Source organism: Sus scrofa, chromosome 4 (genome assembly GCF_000003025.6).
Source record: "Sus scrofa isolate TJ Tabasco breed Duroc chromosome 4, Sscrofa11.1, whole genome shotgun sequence".
Lineage (NCBI taxonomy): Eukaryota > Metazoa > Chordata > Mammalia > Artiodactyla > Suidae > Sus > Sus scrofa.
Genome location: NC_010446.5, coordinates 71,702,856 through 71,712,329, shown reverse-complemented (window position 1 = coordinate 71,712,329; position 9,474 = coordinate 71,702,856).

Below are 9,474 nucleotides of genomic sequence, written 5' to 3'. Positions count from 1 at the left end.
CTTAACCTCCAGTCTTAGGATACGGTCATTTTCTCCTCAGGGAAGTAACAAATGAAATGATATTCCAAGAGCAGGAAAGAGTTACCCTGGAGAGTGAAAAGAGCTTTCCTTATAAATGGCCTGTGAAATGCCTGAGGCTCAGTTAAGGGAGCTGAGCCAGAGAAGGTGCTGAAAGAGGAACCGGATGGCTGCTCTGGAGACAGGGACTGAGGGAGCAGAGTTGAGCTGGAGGGTAGAAAGGCAGATCCCAAGGGCCGTTTGGATTGATGAGTGTGGACTTTATGGGGGGGGGGGTGGAGGGCTCTAGGAGGATTTTAATTGGGTAGGTAATACTGTCATATTACATAGTGGCCAGAGCATGGAACCTCAGTTAATCAAGACTGCAACTAAGCCACATTTATATAAACTCTGAGATCAGAATTAAGGTAAATAGGAGAGTTGGTGGTGAATGGAGGGTTCCTGGGAGTGTTGATCATCCAACACTCAGGACTCACGCTGGGTGAATGACAGAATGGCTCAGTGCCATTCAAATCTTGGCTCAAAGGACATTCTTGCATTGTGTTAAATATTTCACAAATTGCCGAAGACATTTTTTGACAGATTATTTCCGTTGTGAACTTTTCCAGAATTTTCCATTTTAAATAAGTTAAAGTTTCCCTTTCTATTCATGTGCAGATCTGCTAAATTATGTTGCACAAAAAGTGGTCAGACTTAATCAGACCATTCATACCAGCCAGAGCTCTTAGTAATTACTTTTATCTGAGATAATTTTAATTTGCTTTGCATTTACATAATCCCATTATTTTGTCTCACACTCTACCACGGTCTCAGGAGGGATATTTCAAAATACCAATATTCAGAAGTTCCCATCATGGCGCAGTAGTTGATGAATCCGACTAGGAACCATGAGGTTGCGGGTTCGATCCCTGGCCTCGCTCAGTGGGTAAAGGATCCGGCGTTGCCATGAGCTGTGGTGTAGTTTGCAGATGCGGCTTGGATCCCACGTTGCTGTGGCTCTGGTGTAGGCTGGTGGCTACAGCTCCGATTTGACCCCCAGCCTGGGAACCTCCATATGCCACAGGAGCAGCCCAAGAAATGGCAAAAAAAAAGACCAAAAAAAAAACACACCAATATTCAGTATTCATTAATTATTTATTTTGTTTGTTTAACAATATTTATATATATTCTACTATATGCACAGTGCTGTTGCTTAGGTACATCAAGTAGAAATATCATCATGATTATTTATAAAATATAAAATACAAAGCTAACAGTGATTTGGATGTCTATAAAAAATAATCTAGATAATTCAGGGCACAATGTAAAATTTTGGGGAGAATGTGTAATCAGATATGGCCACCTTCACAAAAATATTAATACATAATTTGATTTTGTTTTTAATTTGTAGACCAAAATTTATAAAAAATTATCTCTGTATGAGTGTGTTTTTAAGTGGTTTAAACTTAGTCCATGAGTTCCTGTAGCTGTATTTGCTTTGTAATCAGAAACTAAATCTTTTATAATTTCTGCATCTAGCACAGTGATGGACACAGAGTAGATGCAGATATATTTTTGTTGAATGAAATAGAGTGGGAATAATTGTCTTTTTTTCCTGCAGATAATTTGGCTGTTGATTCTGACTGTTGGGTAATTTTTTAATTGTTTATGAAATTTCATATTGAAAACTTGATTCCACATTAACATGTCATCACTTTAGCAGGTAACATTTGGTACTTACAAAATCAAGCTTACTGTCATGTTTTCCTTTGCATATGTATCCTATGCAGTCTTTTTTATCGCACACATATCTGTGATTCCCCAAAGACTAGCTTTTGAAAAAACATGAATGCTTTGTTTGTACATAAATAATATATATTCACATCTTGCTCCACCTATCAATTTTACTGAAATTTATTGAAATGTGGACACTTTAAGGCATATCATTATTAATATTAAAATAATGCAAAGCCAAGAAGTTTGTTTTGCATTAATGGAGCTCTTATGCAAACCATTTTTCCACTGTCAAATTAATGCTGAAATGTAAATATTGTTCTCTAAGGATTCATGAACTTGAGCACATGTAAGGTCAGAATTTTAATAGCAGATGAAATAAACTTTTGCGGAGTTCCTGTCGTGGTGCAGTGGTTAACGAATCCAACTAGGAACCATGAGGTTGCAGATTTGATCATTAGCCTTGCTCAGCGGGTTAAGGATCTGGCGTTGCCGTGAGCTGTGGTGTAGGTTGCAGATGCGGCTCGGATCCTGCGTTGCTGTGGCTGTGGCATAGATTCCAAACTCAGTGAAATATATGAGACAAATAATTTGCTTTAAATTCCGCCTATGGGTTATTGAATCATATTTCAAGCACTTTGGTCCCTCAATAAACAGTGAAAGTGCATTACTGGGATGTCCCTTATTAACTGATATTGTTTGTTGTACACCTTCTCCAAACATAGACTCTTTGAAACAGCTTAGAGGATTCTGCACATCGAAAAGTCTGTTTCTATCCTGTTCATTCTCTCAGTCATTTGTGCTGATACACCAACATCTCTGGTTTTGCTGTCAGGATGAAAATGAGTGTAACTCTTTTCCTCTGGTGCTGCATCCAGGAGACTGCAGTGCTGAATATGGAATCAGTTTTCATAACCTCAGGTCCTAGAATGTATTAGTAGTACTGTTGAAGAAGGTGATTATAAAACTTGCATTTAATTCCAATCAGCATCATTTAAAGACTACAACCACACATAACTTACAATGGATAAAAATGGAAAAGCAGTTGCTAAAAATTGCTGCTTCACCATTAACCCCAACAGATGTAGAACTTGACAGATAATCTCCTTAGGTTTTCTTGGTTTCTGTTTGCTTTCCACTCCTATATCTGCCCTATTCCTGGCTGGCCAATTAATTTTCATAGCATACTGGACTCACATTTAATGGGTCAATAAATATAATACATTTGCATTTTTAACTGCATAATGAAGTAAACCAGTAAGTAAAATAACTTTTTGAAGTTAAGATACTCAGAGGCTCCCAAAACAATTCAAATAGTTTACATTTCCATTAGTATTATTGTAAAAATTCTCTCTGTAAACTTATAACGTAGGTCTGAAAATGAGCTTTAATTCACCGAATCTCCTTGATAAAGTATGTACTTTAAAAAAGAGTGTAAACTTGCAGTTATAAGATGAATAAGGTCTGAGGATCTAATGTATAACATGGTAACTATAGCTGATAACACTATATTACATAATTTGTATTTGCTAATAGAGTAAAATTTAAATCTTCTCACAAAAAGACGAAAAATAGGTAGGGTGATGGATGTATAAATTAATTGAGGGGAAATCCTTTCATGACTTTTGCATCCAATCATTACCCTGCACACTTTAAATATCTTACAATTTTATTTTTTAATTTTACCCCAGTAATTTTCAAAGATTATACAACTGGCAATATTCTGTTGTAATGAAAAAAAAATCTATTTCTCTGTTTAAATTATATGTCCATTTCATGTAAAATCTCACTGTTTCTCAGATTTGAAAAGATAAGTAAAAGCAACCTTGTGTAAATTATAGATGTTCTACAAAATTTCTCAAAGCCTTACCCATTTATTTTACTTTTATTTATTTATTTATTTTTTTGTCTTCTGTCTTTTAGGGCTGCACCCATGGCATATGGAGGTTCCCAGGCTAGGGGTCTAATCAGAGCTGTAGCCACCAGCCTACACCACAGCCACAGCAATGCTAGATCCGAGCCACGTCTGCAACCTACACCACAGCTCACGCAACGCTGGGTCCTTAACCCACTGAGCAAGGCCAGGGATCAGACCCACAACCTCATGGTTCCTAATTGGATTCATTTCTGCTGTGCCACAATGGGAACTCTAAAGCCTTACCCATTTAAAAAATTTAATTGTTATGTTAGATCATGATTATCAAACTAAAATTTTTAGTGTCTCCAAAATAATATTGTAGAGTTTTAGTTATTAAGCTTTTCTTAGCATGTCTACTGCATGCTTTATTTAAATACAAAGTGATGCATTAATGATTTGAAGATACCTTATAGATATTGTGGCCATACTAAGTCAATTTTACTATCATAGACAATTTATTGAAAATATTTTGGGGAGTTCCCGTCGTGGCGCAGGGGAAACGAATCTGACTTGGAACCATGAGGTTGTGGGTTCAATCCCTGGCTTCACTCAGTGGGCTAAAAATCCAGCATTGCCATGAGCTGTGATGTAGGCCACAGATGAGGCTCGGCTCTGGTGTGTCTGTGGCTGTGGTGTAGGCCAGCAGCTGTAGCTCCAATTCGACCCCTAGCCTGGGAACCTCCATATGCCGTAGGTGCAGCCCTAAAAAGACAAAAAGACAAAAGAAAAAGAAAAGAAGATATATTTGGAACAGATCTTTTTGTTGCTACATATGTTTCCCAACTGAATCTAACATTATCTTTTATTCAAATTGTTAAGTTTTTAAATAGAGATAACAATCACTTTGCAAGACTCCTAGGATAATTGCATATAGTACATGAAATATGCACTGCAGAATGTTCAATACAATTCTGCTGTTTTTATTTGAGTACTTAAGTTTTTTCTTGCACTTTCTTTTTACACTTACTTCCAAAGGAGATAATACCCAAATTAAGAATTGAGATGATGGTACCTGCCTCATAGGAATGATGAGAAGGTCAGAGTTAATGGTGATAGAAGTGAAAGTGTTTGCAACTGCAGTGTTTGTGTAGGCCCACCAACATAGATATGTGAAAGACAAGGGGACTGAGGTTATTGCCACCACCAGAGAGTGATGAGCCAGCTGGACCATCTGGTGGGACAGCCAAGCCCAGAGTTAGCTTTTAGCTCTTGGTTTAGAAACTGGATCTTGTTGGCCCCCCTGCAAAGGTCAAGCTCAAGTAGGAGGAGTCACAGTGAACAGAAGCACAAGCATTGATGTCTGAATCAGGCTGCCTAATTATTTACACTGACAGAATTTAAATGCTGCAAGGATTTAGAGCACTTCCATCTTCCTAATACCCATTCTTACCCAGAGAGAACACTATAAGGAATCTGAAACATAAAAGTACATTGGAAGAACTCAAAATAGCTTGTGTTATTAAGGTCAAGCTTTTAAATTATTTGTACAAGTGGTTAATTTACCCATTTTGACTTTTCCTATTTCTACTCTCAAAATTAGGAAAATGCCTTACTATTCTTCTCAAATACTGACTATATCAATAATCAATGAATTCCGAGGAGTGGTTTACCTTCAAGAAACATCAATAGTGAACCCTAGTCAGTGTGTGTGTGTGTGTGTGTGTGTGTGTGTGTGTGTGTGTGTGTGTGCACTCTGTCTTTGGGGAGAAAGAAGTGGTAGGGGAGTGGGAAATAAATGCAAGAAAATTAGCTTGAAGAGCAAACAAGTATTATTACTGACACACAGGCTTATATTTGTAGTATCACTTAACTCTGGAGTTAATGGGTGTATCATATTCTAAAGTGGGGAACTATATCTACAAGTTAGTGGTTTCTCTCTCTTTAAAATTTATTTTTCATGTCTATTGCACATGTATTTTTATTTTTTATCCAAAGGATTTCATAACTTTTCCTTCTACTCCATGCTCAACCTTTTCTCTGCTTCCTTCATTATATTCAAATAAATTTTCTTCACATTTGAATTCCTTCTTCTTATGCTTACTTCTTTGTCCTCATTTTCACCTCTTCTCCAACTCCAGGTATCATTTTAATTGTACCTTGTCTCTGGGATTCTGATCCTATTTCACACCCTGGATTAAATCCTTATTTTCATTTCAAAGTTAGTAATTTCATTTAACTCCTTTCATAAGAACCCTGTAAATGAAGGACTCCTTTATCCACTAATATCTTTAGCTAATAAACCCCAAACACTCAGAGCATAGAGAACATCCCAATGATCTTCCCATACCATCCCAGGAAAGCTGTTAAGATGCCAGGGCTCTCAGTGCCTTTCGTTGAAGTTGCATCTACAAGTCTTCATGACTGTCCCCAAGGGTGAAAGGTACACAGAACTAGGCAGATAACTATTGCTCCCAGATGTTTATACCTACAGGGTTTACAAAGGCAATTGTTCTTCTTAGATGGAACTGAATATCCATTTTATTCATAGGAAAAGCCTTTGAAAAATAACATTAGTTCTCTAAGATAGTGCACTTCTACATTGCTTTAAATGATCCCCAGGGGGTTGAAAACTTAATTGGATTCCATGCAATTATGAAATTGTATCAGGAAGCAACTTAATAAACAAGGTATTCTGCTCTTTGGAAGAATGAAGACATTAAAATAATTTACCTTTGTGACTCCCCTGCAGGCATACCTATATCCATTAAAGGAATGCAGATATAGAAAAGCAATTCAAATTTCTCTCTTAATCAAAATGTTTATTCATGAAAATTTAAGCAAAGCAATGGGTTAACTTTTTTCATCAACAATGAACCCTTGCTGAATCCTAAAATGAATACTGCTTGGTTTTTCCACCTTATATGGCAGAGATTATCCAAATTAAGATGTTCTTTGATAATAAACTTTGAAAGCCTATGGGAAACCATAGCCTTGCTTTTCTCATTTTCTACATCAACCTACAGAGGTTAGTTTCAGATGAAGGAAACTTCCATCTATATTTTATATTCTGTGCCTTCTCACAGGACAAGTCAATCTTAAACTTACCACTAAGACTCATGAGCAGCACGCAATCTCTGGGTCATGTTTCTCTGTTGAGTGGGGTTAAGGCATAAAGGCAGTGCTCAGGCATGTCAAGATGATGTGGTTCTGTTTCCCTCTGGCCCCAACTGGCTTCTGGTTGCATGACTTCATATTTACAGTCTCCAGGGGAAAATCTCCCTTCCCCCAGCTGGGACCCTCTCAGAGAACAGGTCAGCCATGCCACAGCTTTTCCACCTACATCTAAGTGGGTAAATTCACTTCAGGCTTGTTTTGGAATGTCTACTGGAGCCTTTTTCCTGACTTTATCTAATAGCCATATACTTTGCAGGTTTAGAGAATTTCTTTGGCCCATTAATAAACCTGAGAAGCTAACTTCCCACTTAGCCACAGAGTTCTTTGTTAGTAAGTGACTGGACCATTTTAAGTCTAACATAGTCCTATGACAGATAAAGCTTATGTACTTTAGTACAGACGGAGCTAGGTTGAATCTCAATTCAGAGACTTCCTGTGAGAAATTGAGAAGTTTAAGTCCACTTGAACCCTGCTTTCTAAATTTTAAGTTAGGGTGACTTAATTGTAACAGTTATTTGAAAGTTATAGGTTGTAAGTGTAAAGAGCTTAGAATAGCACTTTATGAGCAATATACAGATTGAGGGTTTGATAAGAGCAGCTGATTAGGTGTGAGTAAAAATTAGTCTTCTTGTTTGGCTTGTTTGCGATCATTTACTATATTCATTAGGACTTGAATAGCCAGGGAAAGATCATTAAAGATAAAATTTACTTGGAAAAAGAAAATAAGATTTCCCTATCATGCAGTATACCCTGGTTCAAAATGAAATCCCCAGATATTAAAGATGGAAACAGTATAAATGTCTAAAAATTACAGCTTTTATATATCAAAGATAAAAAAATAAAAATTAGGATCAAATGGACTGGAAACTCTCAAAAAGACATCCTACTCCAGAAGACAAAGAGGAGGCCGCATCAAGAGGTAGGAGGATTACATGATATAAGCAACCCCATACCTCCTGGGTGGGAAGCCCCACAGACTTGAAAGTAACTGGTTCACTGAGAGTCACCTGCAGGAGTGAGAGTTCTGAGCCCTGCATCAAACTCTCACATGTGAAGATCTGGCCCTGGGAGAAAGAGCCCCTGGAGCATCTGGCATAGAAGGCCAGTGGGGCTTGTGCACAGGAGCTCCACGGGACTAGGGAAAACAGAGACCCCATTTTTTAAAGGCACACACAGACTTTCACATGCACTGGGTCCCAGGACAAAGCTAAGTCTCCATAGGAATCTGGGTCAAACCGGACTGCAGTTCTTGGAGGACCTCCTGGGAAAACAGGGGTGAATGTGGTTTGTTGTGGGGGAAGGACATTGGAAGCAAAGATCTCAGGAGTATTCAGCATTGTGCCTTACCCTGGAGGTGGCCATTTTGGGAAAATCTGGCCCCACCCATCAGCACTGAGAAGACCCAGGGCAAACAACAATCCAGGTGGAACCACAGCCCCACCCATCAGTAAACAGGCTGCCTTAAGACCTCTCAGGCACACAACCACCTCTAATCTCACCCAGAGACAAAGCCCCACCCACCAGAGGGATAGGAATAAGCTCCACCTACCAGTGGGCAGGCATCAGCCCCTCCCATCAGGAAGCCTATAGCAAGCCCCCATACCAGCTTCAGCCACAAGGAGGGCAGACACTAGAAGTAAGAAAGTCTACAACTCTATTATCTGTAAAAAGGTCACCACACCAAAAACCTATAAAAATGAAAAGACAAAGAACTATAACTCAGATAAGGGAGAAAAAAAATAACAGAAAAACAGCTAAGTGATTAGGAGAGTCTCAGCCTCCAGGAAAAAGACTTTAGACTGTTGATGCTGAAGATGATGCAAGACATTGGAAATAAACTGAAGCCAGATATGGATAATTTACAGGAAACACTGAGCAAAGAGATACAAGATATAAAACTGAAACAAGAAGAGATGCAAAATACAATAACTGATGTAAAAAATTCATTAGAAGCAGCCCACAGCAGAACACAGGAGGCAGAAAAACGAATAAGCGAGGTGGACGGCAGATTAGTTCAAATAATGGATGCAGAACAGAAAAGAGAAAAAAATGAAGAGAGTCTCAGAGAACTCTGGGACAATGTTAAACACACCAACATCTGTATTATAGGGGTGCCAGAAGGAGAAGAGAGAGAGAAGGGGACAGAAAAAATATTCAAAGAGATAATAGCCAAAAACTTCCCTAACATAGGAAAGGAACCACTCACTCAAATCCAGGAAGCACAATGAGTACCATATAAATAAACCCAAAGAGGAATACCCCGAGACACATTAATCAAACTGACCAAAATTAAAGACAAAGAGAAAATATTGAAAGCAGCTAGGGTAAAGAAACAAATAACATATAAGGGAACCCCAATAGGGGTAAAGAAACAAATAACATGTAAGGGAACCCCAATAAAGTAATAAAGCCTTACTTTACCCAGCAAGGTTCTCATTCAGATTTGAAGGAGAAATCAAAAGCTTCACAGATAAGCAAAAGCTAAGAGAATTCAGTGACACTAAACCAGCTCTACAACAAATGAAGATATGAAACTTCTAAAGGAACTTCTTTAGACAGAAAAGGCCACAACCAGAAATAAAAATACCACAAATGACAAGGCTCACCAGTGAAGATATACATATACAGTAAAGATATGAAATCATCCATGCACAATTATGCCACCAAAATCAGAAATCGTGAGAAACACATGGAGACTAAACAACATGCTA